General features: G+C 52.4%; 1 long non-coding RNA gene, 2 other non-coding genes and 1 pseudogene across 3 annotated transcripts in view; 1 reads left to right on the forward strand and 3 right to left on the reverse strand.

Annotated features, from left to right (window-relative positions):
* Nucleotides 1-3497, forward strand: part of LOC102370281 — a 4446-nt gene extending 949 nt beyond the window's left edge. Inside the window, exon 3 of the long non-coding RNA XR_325414.2 lies at nucleotides 1942-3497. This is a non-coding gene — a long non-coding RNA (uncharacterized LOC102370281). The remainder of the gene's footprint in view (nucleotides 1-1941) is intronic.
* TRNAT-UGU lies at nucleotides 523-596 on the reverse strand. Its single transcript has one exon. It is a non-coding gene; the product is annotated as a tRNA-Thr (tRNA).
* A 432-nt stretch (nucleotides 3498-3929) lies between the features above and the next one.
* Nucleotides 3930-4000, reverse strand: TRNAG-GCC. The gene has a single exon. It is a non-coding gene; the product is annotated as a tRNA-Gly (tRNA).
* A 7118-nt stretch (nucleotides 4001-11118) lies between these two features.
* Nucleotides 11119-18701, reverse strand: LOC112548539 (annotated as a pseudogene).
* Nucleotides 18702-19307: the final 606 nt, after the last annotated feature.

Raw genomic sequence — 19307 nt, forward strand, 5'->3', positions numbered from 1 at the left:
GTTAGGGTTCCCCTATAGGGCCTGCCACCCCCTCAAGGTCTCTGGACTTGCTAAGAAGGGGGAGTAACCCCCGACTTCGAAAAGAATTTTGGAAGTAAGAAAAGGATTGAGGAGAGTGAATGCGAAGGGCAATCTCATGGCACAGAGAGGGCTCAAGTATTTAGTGCCTTCCTTTCTTCAGCAAGGTTTATTGTCCTCAGATAGTCCCTTCACTAAGCTGGACTGACCATTACTCAGTCCAGCTTAGTGAAGCTTTCTCTTAACAGGCTGCAACATATTAGATGCAACCCATGCTCCCCGGAACAGGTCACAGCCCCTGCATTTGTACCATGATCATGGGTTTTGGCCCAGGTGGTTTAACTTACCTGGCAGGAAAGCTACCTTTCCTCTCAGCTTTGAATGCCTTGGTGTAGTTAGAGGGTGCCTTACACTTTGCTTAGGCTGCCCCCCATGAGAGTCTACCAATGTCTCCAAATGCAAAGATCTCACCTAATCCTTGCACTGTGTTGGACAGTGAAAAGTAGGCACTGCTGGGAGTTGAACCCAGGATCCCCTGTTTACAAGACAGGTGCTTTAACCAACTAAGCCACAGTGCCCATTGAAATTTGTTTCCCTGCCTTTCTGTCTTCTCCACCCTTACTCCCATGAAGAGCACTTGTTTGCTTTGGGAATTAAGGCAAAAGTATTTCTCCCAGGCTAAAGAAGTTGGTGGTGGGGCAGGCGGAAGAGGGTTGAGGCAAGTTTTTCACAGACCTGTCTGGGACCCAGGGCCTGGGGTTTACATTTCTGTCTCCCACCCCCAGGGAGCCAGCATGGCATGTAAAGCACTTGAATAAGTCACCCAGAGAATTTGTGGATTCTCTAGTTCTTGGCAGTTTTTGAGAGGCAGCTAGAAAAAGCCTTGGCTGGGATGATCTAGTTGGGGCTGGTCCTGCTTTGAGCAGGCGGCTGGTCTACATGACCTGGGGTCCCTTCCAACCCTCATTGTCTATGACTGTATGACTCAGGTGGCTCTGTGGCTGCTAGGGGCTGGTGGGCGAGGGCTGTTCTTGACTGGTGTGGGATGTCACAACAGGGCCAAGCATGACAGTGTGTTCTGTTCCTGTCATGCGTGAGCATTTGATCCTGTTGTTCCCCCCACTTGTGTGGCCCCCAGAGCCCTGGTCCAGCTGATGCCCCCTCCCAAACCCTACGGGCATCAACTGCTTAGCATGCCCACTGTCCTGCTCTGGGTCCAACACCTTCAGGAGCTGGGAGGAGAGTTGAACTAACTGCACCGCCCAGCCAGCCCAGCTCCTAGGGCTGGAGACCAAGGCCAAGATTGTGGATAGACAAGGGCAGAGTGGTCTCTTGCTGGCCACGGCCTGTTTCTCAGCCAGGCACAAGCACCACTACATGAGCTCCTGTGTGCCAGTGCCTGGATGGAGACAGATCCACATGCCCAACATCTTGGGGCATAAGTGGGGCTCTGGAGAGGAAGACAAAGAGAGGCATGGGGGGGTCACCATGCCCTGGAGGAGCAAACTACACTATAGGTAGTTGAAAAATATTGGCCTCCTTGCATCAGATGCTGTGGCACTGCCCACCCCACTGAGGTGGGAGTGGGGCAGGACCCCAGCCAATCCCTACCATCTCCTTCAGTTAGTTCAGTTGTCCTCCCAGCTCCTGAAAGTGGTAGACCCAGAGCAGGACAGTGGGATACAAGGTGGCAGGTGCTAGATATCCAACACACCCAAGGTGCAGCTGCCTCTTGGGTGGAGTGTCAGGGGGTAGGTTTGCACCTGGGCTGGGGCTGGCTGGCACCTCATAGATTCCCTGTTCAAAGAGGCATGGAATTCCATAGGTTACAGCCTACTTGTCACATGTATAGAACATCCATAGTTTATATTGTTATATATGCAATTTATGTTCATGTATCAATTTTATATAATTAATTAACAGGAATATCTGGGAGTCCTTTCTTAGGAAGGAATGAGTTGGAAATCCAGGATTACTTAGAGGAGAAACAGAGGATGCTTTTCATCTCTGGGTCAATTCTACACTGGACTGATCACAATTTCGTATCTCTGAAATGAAAGCAAGCGGGTGCTTGAACACAAGCAAGCGGGTGCTTCCTTCCCCTGGTGCAGGATCACTGTAACCCCCGAGGGTGTGGACTTCTCTCCATGGCTCAGCCTGTCCTATGCATGGGGAACTGTCTCTGCTGAGTCAGGCTAGCAGGGGTCTGAGCTCTGGGGCCTGAGCCTTTTGCAGCTGAACAAGGGCAAGGGGAGGGCAGGGGTCAAAGTCTGGATGTCCCCTTAAGGGGAAAGGAAATGGGAGAGGAAAGGGCTCCTTAGTTTTGCAGACAAAGGTCAAACTAGATCCAAGGGCTGGAAACTGGAATGTGGCTTACTCATGCCAGAGACAAGACAAGTTTTCCTTTTCCCAGTGAGGAAATGGGACCCTTGTGACTGCTTCCCAGGAGCCCTGGGGGAGTCTCCACCCCGGCAAGAGTCCAAGTCACAACTGAGCGTGTTTCGAACACACGGCTCTTGGCCTGGCTGAGCCAGGGCAATTATGTACTGCTTACCCCACCTCCCACCACAAAGCCCAACCCCCTCCAGCTCCACACTGAGCTTTAAGCCAAACACGTTCCCAGCCCACCATCTCCAAAACACACCTAGCTCTACATGGAATAGGTCCACTCTGATTCGCAGCCCCCTTCCCAGCCCCAAGGGTCCTACAGCACACTTTTCCCAATGTCCCTTCTCTCCACCAGACCTATAGTCAAGATGACAATATCCCCTTGGGGTAACCCTGGCCATGTCCCAACCTGTTTTCAGACTCTTGGCTTTGGGGGCATGGACTCAAGTTCCCCTCTCCGGTGACCACAGTGCCTTGATTTGAAGTGAGCGTGAAACGAGAGGGGGTGGATGGGACCTGCTCCTGATGGCAGCCCTGGGGCAGTGCAGGCAAGTGTGTTGCTGCACAGCAGTGTTTAATTTTAGGCCTTGCAGTGATTTCTGTTCCATGTCCAGACAAGAGGGTCTCTCTGGGGTTTCTCATCTACCCTGTGAAGTGAAGAGCATTTTATGGTTGTGGCGGTGAGGAAGGGATGGGGCAGAACTCCTTTGTCGAGGTGTAATTTTATGTAGAAAAATGCCTTTTGTGGTACTTTATGCCTGGCTCTGGGGAAACAGCCCTTCCTGGGGAGTGGTACAGCATCAACACCCTTTCTGCAATAGTTGCCAGAGTTTTGCTGAAGACCGAAAACAAAAAGGAAAGGAAAGGGAGGCAAGCTAGGTGTGAAGGGGTCTAGAAAATAGAAAAGGGCAGTGGAAGAGGAGTATGGCAAAGGAGAGGTCATTCAAGGTGGAAAGAGCTGAATTTTGGGATTTAATGTCCAGGGTGCTGGCCTTCCCAGCAGGAATCCAGCTTTGAACTTCCCACTCATTCTCTCCTCCCCTTCTTTTTCTGCCAGATGCATTTCTCAATGGACAGCTTGCCTTTTTTGTGAAGACTGAAATAAAATTAAGGTATTAAATATGTGGGGTTTCTCTTTCTTGCACTATTCATTTTCCTTTCTGGGAAAGGCATGGGGGTGAAGGCTGCACTTTTGTTCATCTTCTTATTTGTAGCATGCTCTCAGTGCTATTGAAATAATCTAGAGGAGTAAGTCTCCACCAGGGTGATTGGGCACTCTGGGGTGCCATGAGCTTTTTTAATGGTGCCACACAGTATTAGTGCTGCTAGTTGTGTACACATCTGCATGTGATTCAAAAGATAAATCCAGAAGTTTCAAAAAGGAATCAATAATGTAAAAGAAATGCTGTTCTGCCTTCTTTGCATTGGAAGATGTGTTTTGTGTGTTTTTTTAAGTCAAGAGCTGAGGAAAAGCTCCAAAGGGGCATCCTTGTAAGGCATGTACAGTATTCAACCAAAGCACCTGCACTGGCTGGGAATTGAACCCAGGTCTCTTGCATGGCAAGCAGGAATTCTACCACTAAACCACCAATGCAGGATAAGTAAAGGTGTTTCTGTCCAGGGTTTGAAAAAGAAAAGTAATGGTGAACTCTTCCCTCTATCCTAATTCACTCCAAGGAGAAACAAGCCAAAGGTGTTGGGTGCTCTTCAATCTCATGGTCCAAGGCTGATCAGGAACCACTGGCCAGTACTGAAAGAAACAGCCAGCACTGGAAAAGAGATGAAAAAATGTAACCACAGGGAAGTGATAGGACAACTTTGTCTGTGCTTCCGCAAGGACCCCACATCTCTTTTTGAGCTCCAGCATTCCATGCAAGTCCTCCTGTCCTGGGATGGGTGCTGAAGGCATCCTGCAGTGATTAAAAGCATCTGGGAATGTAGGTGCCCAAGAGGGGCTGGATAGACTTAACAGATGCCTGCATGTATGGCCTGGACCACAGTCTTGGTATTTGGCTGTTCCTCTTCCTTTTTCCTGTATTCATTTAATACATTTCATAGATTCTTAGGGTCAGAAGGGACCTTGGAAGATTATTGAGTCTGACCCCCTGCCCCTGGACAGGAAAGGGCACCGGTGTCAAGTGATCCCAGCCAGGTTTGTCCAGTCTCCTCCTAAAGACCTCCAAAGTAGGGGAGAGCACCACCTCTCTTGGAAGCCCATTCCAGGTTTTGGTATAAAGAAGTTCTTTCTAATGTCCAATCTGAATCTGCTATCAATTTCTGGCCGTAGTTCCTAGTTACGCCAAGAGGTGCCCTAGTAAACAGAGCATCTCCTATTCCTTGCTGCCCACCCCCCACTCCCCGCAACAAATTTGTAGACCGCCACCAGATCCCCTCTCAGCCTTCTCTTACGGATCCAGGTCCTTCAATCTCTCCTCATAAGGCCTTTCCTGAAGGCCCCCAACCATCCGAGTAGCCCTCCTCTGGACCCTCTCAAGGTTATCCACATCCCTCTTGAAGTGCGGCACGCAAAACTGGATGCAGTACTCCAGCTGCAGCCTCACCAATGCTGCATAGAGGGGAATTATCACCTCCCTGGACCTGTTTGTGATGCACCTGTTAATACATGGTAGAGCGCAGTTGGCTCTGTTGATCACTTCCTCACATTGACAACTCATGTTCATCTTTGAGTCAACTATGACTCTGAGATCCCTTTCTGCTGCTGTGCTGCTGAGGTCATCCCCCAATCTGTATGTGTGTTGGTGATTCCTTCTCCCTAGGCACAGCACTCTGCATTTATCTTTGTTGAATTGCATCCTATTTTGTTCTGCCCACATCTCCAGCCTGTCCAAATCTGCCTGCGTCCATTCCCTCCCCTCCACTGTGTCTACCTCTCCCCATAATTTGGTGTCATCTGCAAATTTGGACAGCATGCTCTCCATGTCCTCATCCAATACACTGTTTCTTGCAGGAATCCTTCCCTGGTCCCAGGGCAAGAGGAGAGATATTTTTTATTCTTATTATTTTAATTTTTCCATGTTCCAAGCCAAATCACCCAAAGCAATTCCTAATCCATGAGTCAGTCCAGAATCATAAGTGGCCCTACTACTGGCAAACATCCTCCGTCCCATTTGGGGCTTCAGATGTTCCCAAATCCTTTGGCAGGCATCCTAAGTGCAGGCCCTAGCCCAGAGGCTTGGGGTTCAGATGCCCCCAAGTTTCGCTTGCCCTTAGCCATATGGCCACAGGAGCAAGCTAGGGAGGAGTCTCCCATTTCCACAAAGTGGGCATAAAGCCAAACACTCCAGCAGGTAAGTGGAAGGTTAACTATACATTACCTTGGTGGGTACTACCCCCATGTCAGAAAAGTGGTCATCCCTGGGTACGACTAGGAAAACCGCCGCGGTGGTCACGGTGTATCCATGACAAGCATAGGCACTAATCTGAGCCAAAAGGCCGAGAAGCGATGAGATTTTTTTTTTTTTTTTTGTATTCCAAGCCGAATAAGCCCAAACAAATTCCAAATCCAAGAGTCAGTCCAGAACCATCAGTGGCCCTACTACCGGCAAACATCCTCCACCCCCATCTGGGGCTTCAGATGTTTCCAAAATCTTTGGCGGGCATCCTACTTGCAGGCCCAAGCCTGGAGGCTTGGGGTTCGGATGTCCTCCAAGTTTTGCTTGCCCCTTCTTATCCCCTGCTAGTCCCTCCCTTCTCTCCCTGCCTGGCCTAGCTACCCCATGCCTGTCACTTGCAGAGAAACTCATTGTTGGCACTGGTGATCTCCACCTCAGCTGCAGGGGTCAGGGACTCATATCATAGGCAGAAGTACCCCTCCAGGCAGTGGCACACATTGTGGGGAAGTGTGGGATTGCTTGGGGCACCTTTGAAGCTCAGTCCTGCAACAAACAGGTTCTCATATGCACCTGGGGCATCATTGCAATCATCAGCAGCAGGGCATAGTGGGTTGGACACCCCTCAGTATGCTCAAACAGCTCATTGTGGTGTGACCAGGGAAGTCTCAGTAGAGGCATGCTCGGGGCACAGGCCACCAGGGCACAGTGGGGGCAATGCCCCATCCCACCTTCCTGGTGAGACGTACTAGGGACAGAACAGGGGCATCACCAGCTCTGTGTCCCGGATGAGTGGGAGCCCTAGTTCCTCTGATCCTGGGCAGCGTGAGCCTGCCCCCATGGGAGCAAACTGCCTGGCCTCAGGAGGAGAAGGGAAGGAGTTGGCCCACTCTCTTCTAACCCTTTGGACAGGGGCTGCGGGAAGTCCCGTTGCAGGGCATGTCTACGTGTGATGCTACGTTGCTACAGCAATGCACTACAGTGATGTAGTAGTGTCTGTGGGTATCTACACATGACCAGCAGCTACATCACCACAGCAGTGTGCTCCCCTTGTACAGCATGCTGCTAAAAATAATGGTGTGCCACACGCACGGCATAGTATGGGCTGTTACTGCACCTTGATTTAAGGAAATACTAAATCATGATGCAATAACAGTATCGCCATAGTGACACGTAGAAGTGTCCACAGTGTCCTTGCTCTGCAGGTTTAGCAGCTGCGCGTGGGGGAGAGGCACCAGCTGCCACCGGGGATGCAGCATGAGGAATGGCGCACCAATGACCAAAACCCTCTGAATGCACCGTCTCCACCAGCAGCAGACCTAAGACAGCACCCTCCTGCTGGGCAAGCTGGTCACCATCATGGAGGAGTGACTGGCCAGCTTACAGGCTTGACACCAGTGGCAGAAGCACGTGAGCAGTGAGGGAGGCATGTGAGCACCACAGGTCGGCGAGCAGGAGCAGGTGGCCAGCGAGCAACCCCTGGCTTCTGGGGTTCATGTTGCCCTCCATGACAGCATGATGGCCACCCAGGAGCTTCTTCTAGAGCATACAGCCTCTGAATCACAACTTCCTAGACCTTTAACACTGGAGGCTGCCAGTGGAACAGGAACAGTGCAAAATACACTAGTCCGGTCCTGTTTGCTCTGCCTTTTAGCATCCACTGTCTAGCACTGTATGACACAGGAGGCTGGGCATGAGGGATCTATGTTCTGACCCAGTAAATGACAATTCTTATGAAGTGCCAGAAGAAAAGCATTCATCATCAACCCTTGTTTTGAGAACACATGGGTACAGACAGGTAACTCCTTCCTTTGGGAAGCCGTCTATCAAGGAACCCCAGTGGCACAATGGATCAAGCACTGGCCTCCTAAGCCAAGGACTGGGTTCGAACTCCACCTGGAGGGACCTCACCAGCCCTTAACCATGGTACAGACAATAAGGACTAGAGCTGGTTCATAGGATTCATTAAAAAACTCCACCACCTCTCTGTGTAACCTGCTTGAGTGCTTCTCCACCCTCCTATCTTATCCAACTTAAACCTCCCTTGCTGCAGCTGGAGCCCATTGCTCCTTGTTCTGTCATCTCAGAGTCTAGCTCTGTCCTCCTTGGGACCAGTTAAAGGCTGCTATTAAATGTCTTCCATTCTCTAAACTAAATAAACCTGGTTTCCTCAGCCTCTTCTCACAAATCATGTCCACCACAACTGTTTTTGTTGCCCTCTGCTGGACTCTCTCCAACCTGTCTACATCCTTTTTGTACAAGTCTCTGGTGGGTGCATTTAGCAGGGCACATGTCCCATTACAGGGGGGTTACAAGCCCTGCTTGTCATGGCGACAATCGTCCACTTTACCCTTAGGTTCTGTTTGAAGCTTGTTTGGTTGCTGCACCAGAAACAGCCTGGCTGAGTAGGCCTGCCCTGGACGAGGATAGGCACCATTCAAGGTGCCAGGCAGACCGTGTTCAAGCAAGCAAGCAAAAATGAATCACGATAAATTTGTGACAAAATTAATAATTTTTGTACATTTGATTTTTTTTCAAAATAATTTTAATCTCCCCCTTGATGCTTACTCCCCTCCATTTCTTTCTCCATCCAACTTCATGACCAGCATTGGCTGCCTGCACCACCTCCATGGGCATCCCTCTGTACCTGTAGAGATTGCAGCCCAGTGTCATCATGCTGAAGGCCTGCCAGGGTTTCTTTCTGGCTCACGCTGGCTATCAGGCCAGGACTGTTTCCATTAGACAGTCACTGTCTATAAAAAAGAAATGATGCTCTTAGCAAGGAGCCCCCTAAATGCCCACATCACTGGGCTGCAGAAAAACACTCTTTTTGCTTTCCAGCCTGCTGTTCCCATGCATCCTGCACTTATGACTGCCTAGCAGGTGCTAGAGTGCTGCTCATGTCAGCTGAGTGTGCACTGGGTGTGCTCTACAAACCACTAACACATCAGCAGTTTAGGCAGAGATTTAGTGATTGAGCAAGTGGGATTCTCCAGGCTGCCTCTGGCCTGTCCTGAGCCAAGTACTTTAAATCTGAGCTCCAGCTGTCTGCCTGATTTCTGTTTCCAAGCTGACCTAACACCTAATCATGTGTTGATCTATTCAGGTGCTCCGTCACTGTCCTATTGCCGCACCAAGGGGCTTGTCTTGTTGGGGGTGCTGGCAGTCTTGGTCCCTGGGATCATTGTTCTGCATGTGTTCACCAGGAGGAAGCATTAATGTGACTGGGAGGAGATGAGCTGGGGAGAGGTGGAGGGACTGCCATTCAGACCCTTCCCCAAGTCCCTCACTGTCGGAGTGTCACTGAGGCAGAACTGAAAAGTTTCACAACCTGGACAGAGATGCCAGAGAGCGTGTGCATATGTGTGTGAGAGAGAGAGCATGTGCATGCATGCATGTGCATTTCTTGCCTTGCCTGGAGATTCAAAGGCCCTTGGTGCTGCTGCTGCCACCGCTCAGTGTCCTTTTTCCCTGGCTGCTGCCGTGGCCGTGTGGGCTCCCCAGAGGCTGCCGTTCTGGTGCCTCCTCTAAGCCTGCACCTGGGGCTCGCCCTCACTAGCCTTCCACTGGTCACGCTGCTGGAATGATAGTCTGACGCACTCAGCCCAGACAGCTAGGAGCTGGTCTGCCCCACGGCTCTGGCTGCAGCCTCCAGGTGCACAGGGAGTGGTAGCTGTTTCTGATATCCCCGAAATGGCTCCTCATGGCTTGCAGGTCTGTGCTGGCACCCAGAAACCTGCCTGCACTTCCTCTGTGCCGGGTACAGGCTTCTGCCTCAAGGACCCCCCTTGCTCTATGCACTGCTCTGACTTGGCACCTTCATTAGTTCTTGTGTTGGCTCAGCTGTGCAGGTTTGAGTAGTTTTCCTAATTAAAGAGCTTCCAAGATCCAAATTTAAGGTCTGCTCCTCCTCGGGCTTCTCCTCCATAAGAACACAGTAACTGCCACTTGTTGGGGGTGGATGATAGCTCCACCTTGCCCAGTCTCCTGTGTCACAGCAACACAGAGCAGGTGGTGAATGGGAGAGGGAGCTGGGTCTGACCAGGGATTTTTTCCATCATTCCTCTCTCATTTGCTGCCTCCAGCATTTAAGGTCTGGGAAGTTCTGATTCAGAGGCTGCTCCCCTAACTCTTATGTTCAGTAGTCACTAATGCACCTTTCCTCCAAGAATGCTTTTTTTGAAAAATGTATATCTCTCTATATATAAGGTTATATATATATCTATACTCTGAGTATTACTCCACAAAGAAAAACCATAACCCGTTACAAAAACCGCTCCTGCACAGCCCGCGCACCTGTACAAAGGCCCACGGGCCACCCAGACCTGTTACAATATCCGCACTGTGCACCATACACCACGCACACAGAAACGCTGGTCTCTCAGACCAGGCAGACCATTCCTTTCATCCTCACCCTGCATTTGTCCAGTCCCTTTTTGAATCTGGCTAAACTGCCAGCTTGCAGCTCCTTGCTACAGACACCTGGTTCTGCAGTAACATTTCATAGGGGCAGCAGGGCCCAATGCCAAGGGGAACTAGCAGGGCCAGCCCACCATTTTTGGGGGCCCCCTGCAAGAAATAGTTTGGGGGCCCCCTACCCCGAAGAAGCCGGCGGCAGCAGCTGGACATGAAGCCGGCAGTGGCAAGCAGCCAGACGCAGAGGCATAGATGGAGGAAGAAAAGAACATTTGGGGGGGCTGAGTGTGCGCACATGCGTGCACACATACCCCACCCCACCATGGGAAAGTCTGAGGGGGGAGGGGAAAGGGCCAAGGGGGGAGAGGCATTGCCCGGCGCTGCACCACCCACCTCCCAACCCTGGCCCCAGCCGCCTCCTGGCCCTGACCATGCCAGCCCCAGACGCCGCACCAGCCATGTCTGCCTCCCAGGTCCAGCCACACCAGCCTTACCCCTGGCAGCCTCACAGCTGCACCAGCCCTGGCCCCAGCCACTTCCTGGCCACACTGGCACTGGCCGCGCCAGCCTCAGCCACCTCCCAGCCCTGGCACCTGCCCCAGCTGCCTCCCGACTGCACAGGCCCCAGCCCCAGCTGCATCCTGGCTGCACCGGCCCTGGACCCAGACCTGGCCCCAACCGCCTCCCGGCCAAGCTGGCCCCAGCCCCGGCTGCCTCCCCACTCCAGCCCCTCTGTGCACCGTCCGGGGGGCCCAGAGTCGGGGCCCGGAGCAGGGCCAGCCTCGGCTGCACTGCCTTGCTGGAGGGGATGCAGCCCCCGGGCCCGCCCCACATTGTCCCCAGGAAGAGCCCGGTGGCTCCTCCATGGGCACGGCACCAGATAGCTGGGGGAGGTGGGGAGGCCACGTGGCCTCCTGATCTTTGCACGGGCAAGGGCGGGCCGCAGCTACAAGATGGGCTCAGCCTCTGCTCCGAGGCTCCGCACCTTGCTGCCACCGCTTGGAAAGCCACATGCGTCCCACTGCTGGGTGGCCAGGCAGTGAGGTACATGGTGGCTGAGATCTAAATCTCCACCTCCAACTTCGCCCTGCTCAGCAGCCCTCCGGGTCTCTGGAATTGGAACCAAGGGGAAAGAAATCAAAAGGGAAAATCTACTAGCTGTATCCCTCCTGGTGGGAAGGCCATCATCCAGTAGGAATTGAAGCCTAATATGGCTGTGGCCATGGGTGCAAGCAGAGGCCTGGCCTCATCACCGGGTCTCAGTTGGACTTCCCCATGTTCCCACTCACTTGATGGAGATGCTATGGGAGAGAAGCAGACATGTGGCCTTTCTCTTTGCAGCAAGTGAGGCTGGTGGCATCCGCACCTGGGGCCCAACCCAGTTTGGCTAGTAGGGGCCTTAGTGGACTTTGGTGCCTCCCTGTGCTCCTATTCAACCCTGCTCAGGGCCCCACAACAAATGCTTATGCATCTACTTCTGTAACATACCACTCTCTTCTCCATAAGGCTATGACGCAAAAAAACAGTGGGAACTGTGTTTGAGAAGCAGGCTCTGAAGTCAGTTCTTGTGAACAGACATCAGGGGACCTAAACTGATCTGCACCCATGCTCCCCTCTTGGAAAGGGGTGGTGCTGATTTCAGTTCCTTAGACATACACTCCCTCACCTACACGCCATGCCCCCAACCTCCACTGCCCCTTAGAAATTCACAGGCACATTCAAAATGTGTGGAACAAACTCCCATTCCCTCTCTTCTTTCTGCGGCCACCTCTGGCAACAAGACAAATGAGCCCCCTGACAAAACTGATTTCATTCAGAAGTCACAAGGTTATTTTCTTAAACACAGTTACATAGAGAAAGGGGGTGGAGTTATACACTCAAGGGAGGGGGTGGTATCAGCAGAAATGACAATTACAGAGATCATCTCCTCACAGGTTCCCCCAGCACCTGGGCTGACCTCTGCCTGAGGTGTTTCCTTTTAACCCCTCCCTATCATCAAACCTTGGGGGCCAGCCTCTATTTCCTTTGGGTTCTGTGGTGCCCTTGAAGGGCTGAACGATGGGTGAGTCCACAAGCACGAGGCTACTTGCCAGGATGCAGACCCTGGTGGGTGCTAAGCAGGTTAACGTTCCCAAGACCCTCCTGCATTGCTGGCAGAATTACAGATGCTCCTGGATCTGGATGCACTGGTTCTGGGCCAGTTTGGAGGAACAGAGGAAGCATTTCCCACATTCTGTGGACTGATGTAGTTTCTTCCCTGTGTGGATGAACTGGTTGGAAGATCAGGTGAAGTTCTTCCCCTACACAGAGCACAGATGTGGCTTCTCCCCTGTGTGGATACGCTGGTACAGAGCCAGGTTGTAGGATCAGTTGAAGCTCTTCCCATACTCCAAGCACCAATGAGGCCTCTCCCCAGTGCGGATGAGCTGGTGGTAGGCCCGGGTAGAAGACTGGTTGAAGTTCTTCCCACACACAGAACACCCATGTGGTTTCTCCCTCGTGTGGATAAACTGGTAACGGAAACTGGTAACGGGCCAGGTGGAGGGGTAGGGTGAAGCTGTTCCCACACTCCAAGCACCAAAAGCTTGTGGTGGGACAATAGGAGGCACTATGATGCTGAGCCACCCACCTCACTGAACCAGGCCCAAAACCACACTTCAGGAATCTCCCCTGGGGAGCCTACTTCCAGCTGTCCCCCTTCCTGGAGACCTTCCACAAGCCTTGGGTAAAGCTGCCACCACCTGGGCACTGGTCTCTGTTAGGGCTCTGGGCAGCCCAGGGTACACAGACCCTGAAGTCTTTGGGGGTGCTTTGCCCACTAGTAGTATTTCTTAGTGCTCCTTTTAGCCTGAAACATTCAAAAGTAGCCTCCTGTACCAGAAGAAAGTAAAAAGCCAAGCTCACCTTAACTAGCTGAGCAAAGGGAGCTAGAAAGGATTGTCTCTCCCCTCAGAGATTCACAGCCAGGCATGCTATAACAGATAGCTTGCATTGATCAGAGAAGGAGAGAATGGGGGTAGAGAACAGAGAAAGTGTAAGAGAAAAAAACCCAAACATCTTGAGTAATCTCTAATAAATTGAATCATACAAAAATGGGCTTGTGGCCCTTGTAGCACATGTCTAAAAACACTTAGCCCTAATATACTGGCTAAGTTTCATATCCACTAACAGTATAATCATCTAGAGCATCTCTTTAGAGGTCCAAGCTTGGCTGAGTCCCCAAAATGACTGCCTCTCCTTCCCAAAAAATGTCTGCTGCAAGACAAAGGAAGAGCGAACTTCCCCTCCCTTAGGAATTTTTATAGCCCAGTCACCTAGGTGACCAGGTCGAGCTGAATCAGAAGGGGGCGGAGGCTGGGCTGTCTCAGACCAGGAAGACAGGCAAAGGGGGATTTTTTTCACAGAGCTGGTAGTTGGCCAGCTTAGAGGACTGTTTGAAGCTTTTCTCACACACAGCACTCATGTGGCTTCTCCCCTGTGTAGATATGCTGATGCTGAGCCAGGTGGGAGGACCGGGTGAAGCTCTTCCCACACACAGAGCACAGATGTGGCTTCTCCCCTGTGTGGATGAACTGGTGTCTGGTCAGGCTGGAGGACAGGCTGAAGCTCTTCCCACACACAGAGCACTGATGTGGTTTCTCACCTGTGTGGACACGATGATGCTGAGCCAGCTTGGAGAATCGGGTGAAGCTCTTCCCACACACACAGCACTGATATGGCTTCTCCCCTGTGTGGATACGCTGGTGCTCAGCCAGGTTGAAGGATCTGTTGAAGCTCTTCCCACACTGTAAGCACCGACGTGGTTTCTCCCCTGTGTGGATAAACTGGTGCCGGGCAAGGTTGGAGGAGCGACTGAAGCTCTTCCCACACACAGAGCACTGATATGGCTTCTCCCCTGCATGGATACGCTGGTGCTGAGCCAGGTCAGAGGATTGGGTGGAACTGTTCCCACACTCTGGCCTTCGATGTTGCTTCTCTCCTGTGTGGATGAGCCTGTGTTTGGTCAGTTTGGAGGACAGGTTGAAGCTCTTCCCACAATCTAAGCACCGATGTGGCTTCTCTTTTCTGTGCATGCACCAGTGCCTGGCAAGCTTGGAGGGCTTCCTAAAGGTATTCCCCCACTTGGTGACATGGCGTGGCTGCTTCCCACTCTGCACACACTGGTGCTGGGACAGGTCTTGCCGGCAGATGAGGTTCTTCCTGCACTCGGTGCAGCGGTGTGTCTTCCTCTCCAGGTGGATGCACTGGTGCTGAGACAGAGAGAAGAAATGGGAGAAGGTCTTAGTACACTTGACACAGGAGTACTGATGCTTCCCCCTGTGCTCATGTAAGTGCTTGACCAGGTCTGAGGGGCACAAAAAGCTCTTCCCACATCTGGGGAAGCAGTGGGGAGCTCAATGGATCTGGCGGTGAGCCACCCGGGTAAAGAGGCAGGTGAAGCGCTTCCCGCACATGGTGCATATGTGGGGCTTCTCCTTTTTTGTGAAGGGCGAGGAGTGGTGGACAGTTAAAGGTTTCCTGACATTGAGGCAGGGCTGGGCTCCTGGTTCCATTTGAGGCCCACCCCACTGCATTGGCTTCGATGCAGTGCCTCTTTCCAGGGGCTCTTTAGGTCTCTCAGCTCCACAAATTCTTCCCTGCACTCAGGGCTCTTTCTGGGTTCTGTCCCTTCTCCACTCTCACACTCAACTGGAGATTGTACCTGGTTCACTGCTACATTCTCCTTCTGCTTTTTGGGCATCTGCTGACTCTTGTGCCATTGCTCCTTCTCAGGTCTCAGGGAGTCCATCTCACCCAAACTCCCTGGGGAAGTCCGTGGGGGCTCCAGGTTCACAGACCCTTCCGCAGGAGCCTGCTCCTCAGCTGTGCTCAGCAGCCAGGCACCACCTTCACGGAGAAGAAAAACCCCAGATTAATCCCTACTCTGCCGGCAAAGGGCAAACACTTCTATTCTTTCTGCTGGGATGAGGCTCAGAGCAGGCTTGGACCTTAGCACCTGTATTCCCTCAAGAAATCAAGGTCTTCCTGCTAAAACCCCACGTACTGGGGGTGAGGGACGGGCAGTACCATGTACCAGGCTAATGTTCCCTACTCAAGTGAGTTCAGTGTCAGACTCAGAGGTTCTGGTCCAGCTGCTAGCCCCATCACCTCTGGCCCTGCAAAGAGAAGAACATGTGGGACATGTGCACTGGAGGTCTTAGAGCTGTGGCTCTCTCTTCTGAAAAGAGCACAGCTGCATCTAATGCAGGGAATGAGCTTTCCTCTGCCGACAGGCCCCAGGTGGCCTTTATGTCACAAGAGTCTGCACTGCGTCTAAGGCCTTGGCATGAACCTGGACTCTTTGCTGAGTCTCAAGCTTTGTGACATTCAGGGCCCCAGAGACAAAACATCAAGGAGACAATTCTGGTGCAAACCGTGGGGTATCCACTTCCCCCCACAACCTGAAAGCTTCTGAATCCCACTCATGCCACAGAGTCATTTAATGCAGCCTGAGACCATGTTGAAACACTTGTGTTCCAGGTCATCTCACCAGGAGAAGCCAGGACAGCTTCCGTTTCTTTCCTATCCAACAGTAACGGCTACACAGAGTCTCTGCACACCATGCTGATTTACATGGGGGGCTACAAACCCCATCATAATCTGGGAGAGGCTATTAGAGAGGTATGGCTACTTTGGGCTGGGGAATGAACTCTTACATTGCTGGGTGAAGATGGAAGTTTAAGATCATGATGTCCCAGGGGAACCACATCTGGGCTGAAAAATCAAGGCAGCAAACCTGATTGTCCCCTAACATCTCTTATTAAAGGAAAAAGAAGAGAAAAGTTACTTGTGTCCACATCACTGAATTTCAGTGAGTGGGAACAACACCTGCCTGGACCCGTTACAGCATAATGTACTGTATTCGAGGTCAGCGCCCTGGAATGGCAGCACACAGGCCAGGTCTGCAGTTTCCCGGTCCCCCTGGCACTCTGGGCATGGAGCACTTCTAAGAGCAGAGCTGGGTGAAGGGGACAGCTACAACTCACCTGGCAGCAGATCCTTGGACCTTGAGATTTTCCCACCGTCCTCATCATCACAGCCCCAGAGCTCCACTTGTCCTTCCTGGATACTTCTGATTAAGTCAGGGATGGGACCTCAATATCCTGTTTGGGGTAATGATTAAAGAGTGTTTGTGACTGGGTACTGGATACAGAATAACCAACCAGAATGTGAGGAATGGATCCAATGAATTCAACGTTTCTATTAGGGCCTTGATGGACAAGGGAGAAAGAGCATTTAGGATGAAAGAGAAGGCATTGCATGGAGAAGTCTTCAATAGACGATGGTCCTTGTCACACAGGTTGTGGAGGGATGGTCATAGGAAACAAAGCACCAACCACTCCTGGTTTAGAAAGGGCATTATACTGACTGTGTCACCAGAGACAGTCATGGAGATGCAATGATTTGTGATGTACTAGGAGCAGAAGGATAAAACTTTGCTTTCAAGGTATCAAAAAGAAGAGACATTGGACACACTTATGGATGGGTGACATTTCTCTTATCAGTGTAATTCAAGGAAGAGGAGCAGAAAGGAGCTTATTTTCAGTGAAGGCTTAAAGCGAGGACTTGTGGCAGGGAAAAGCATCCATGAACAATTCCCCAAGGAAGAGCTGTTTATGTATTTTAGGCACAATAATTTGGAGATGATATGACCACGCGGAGAAGGGAAAGGGAGGTCATGTTGCCTAGAAACTACTGAATATGGAAACATCAGGAATTACAAGAATGGGGAAAATACAAGTGAGAGCAGCTGGATTAAATAAAGAAGGATATATCAATATGAAATGTGAGAGAGGTTTGATCACTGACAGTGCAGTGGGGAGAAAGGAGATTGAAATCACCAGCCAAAAGTCCATGAGGATGAGACTGTTGAAACACAGGGAGATGACTACAAAACTTCAGAGTTCACATTGCTCCAGGGAGAAGCAACAACCAGAGCCTTACCCAGAGAAACGAGGTCTTGGTAATTCTTCAGCGTCTGGTCCCGGTAAAGCACCTTGTCTTCATCTTCCAGCAGCTCCCACTCCTTCCGCGTGAAATACACTGCCACAGCCTCGAACACCGCCCGGAGCTTTACTTGGCCTGGCTCAGGTGTCCGGGAGACCCTGCTAGTCTCCTAAAGTGGTCGGGGACCAAGAAAGATAGAGGGTTCAGTGTGTGGAAGATGGGGGAGAAGGAAGACTCCAAGTCCCACAGCTCTTGCTAATAGACCTCCCTGGACATAAGGGTGGAGATGAGCCACAATAACTCTGTCTCTGCGTGGGGTGGTGATCGCAGCACCACATCAGAGCCTGCAGGGACATTGCTCCCTGGAAAGAAGCTCCAGGGATGTGGGAGATGTATCAGCATCCACACGTTAAGAGCAGGGGAGGGGAAATGCAAGGTCAGTCTTTTCCAGGGCTTGTGAAATGCTTCCAGCAGCATTGGGAGAAGAAGAGCTGCTGAGCTGTTGGAGCACTGACCCCATCACAATGTTCTGGAAGAGATTTCTCCACTGAGACGGTGGCTCCTGCTTCTTGAAAGGATAAAACCACTGCTCCTTACCTAATCCAGGAGAAGGGCCTCGTCTGGGGCACCAGCCTGAGGAACTTTCATCTGCTGACTGCTCCCAGGTCTCCTCGGTTACAGGGAAATCTGCAGCAGGACAGAGCCCTGGGTTAACTGTACCTGAACCAGCCGGAGGCCACTGGGGAGTCTCATTTCTTCACCACCTGCATCAGCCCCTTATTGGGCCCAGAGGGGTCATGGGGGCATGGTTGTTGGAACACGAATTACATCTCTGATTGTTAGCACGGCAGCAAGACAAGGCCCAAACAAGATAACGCCTGTCTCTGCTGGGTGCTGCAGACATGCAGAGAGAAAGATCAGGGCCCCCAGCCTGGGAGCTGCCCACCCGCAGAGATCAGAGCTCGGGCCCGGCCCAGCCACAGGGTTATGTGTTTACAAATATTGCAGCCCTGTCACGGGCTGGGGCAGACATTCGAGCCTCTCTCCCTGCACCCGGACCATGCTCGGGCCTTATGTCTGGTACCTCACCTGACTCCTGGTGGGGCAGGGGCTCCTCTCTGCAGACACAAGGTGGCTTGTCCCCAGGCCCTGGGGTTTGCCTCTCTCCTGACTCCTCCAGAGGCCTGTTCGCACAATGGGCCTTTAGTTGCTCTGACAGCTGATACCCTTCAGCCACGGTCACGGCCTCGGCGCCGGTCTCCACGTCGCATCCCCACTCCCAGCTTTGCATCTCCCGAGGCAGGATGGCCAGGAACTGCTCCAGCACCACCAGCTCCAGGATTTGCTCCTTGCTGCGATGCTGGGGCTCCAGCCAGCATCAACCAGGCGGATGCAAACCTCCCACGGCCCCTTGGCTTTAGGGTAGCGGAGGCCTCGGAAGCGTTTACGCCAGGTCTCTGGGGTGGAGAAGTCATGCCCCAGTGCCAGCTGTAGGGTCTCTGAGGGAATCTCAGTCTCGGAAGGGGGCTGCATGGTCTGCATCACCTCCTGCCCCAGGACCTCCTAGCATTGGACCGGCTCCTTCTGTAGCTGCTGCTTTACTGGCTGTGGTGGTGACAACCTTGGGGATATCCCCCTGGTTCCAGCCTGGAAAACACGAGGGACATACATGTGTGTGCATAACTGTGTCGGACACATGGGTTCTTTGGTGGGGGCAGTTTGTGTGTCAGTAGAGCCCTCCTGGTCCGAGCCTGCATGATATGAGGGACATGCATGTGTGTGCATGGCTGTGTTGGACAAACGGGATCTTTGGGGGGGTTGTGTTGGATGTCGGGATTCCTGTTGTTGTTTGCAGGCGTGCGCGTGCGCGCGTGTGTGTGTGTGTGTGTGTGTGCGCGCGCACGCGCGCACAATCGGTCACAGATGCCTGGGTTCTGTGTGCGTGTGATGGGGGCCAGGGCAGGGGTGTAGCAGGGGAGGGCATACCAGCGTGGGGCAGCATAGGGCTCCAATGGGGCAGGGATCCTGCACCCACCTGGCAGGTGCTTCCCTGGGTGCAGGGCCAGCTGGCGGTAGGCAGGGCACACGCCCCAGACTCATGACACCTGCACCCCAGGGCAGCAGCACGGCCCAGGCTGGCAATCCTGT

The sequence above is a fragment of the Alligator sinensis genome, unplaced genomic scaffold (genome assembly GCF_000455745.1).
Source record: "Alligator sinensis unplaced genomic scaffold, ASM45574v1 scaffold1161_1, whole genome shotgun sequence".
Taxonomy (NCBI): domain Eukaryota; kingdom Metazoa; phylum Chordata; order Crocodylia; family Alligatoridae; genus Alligator; species Alligator sinensis.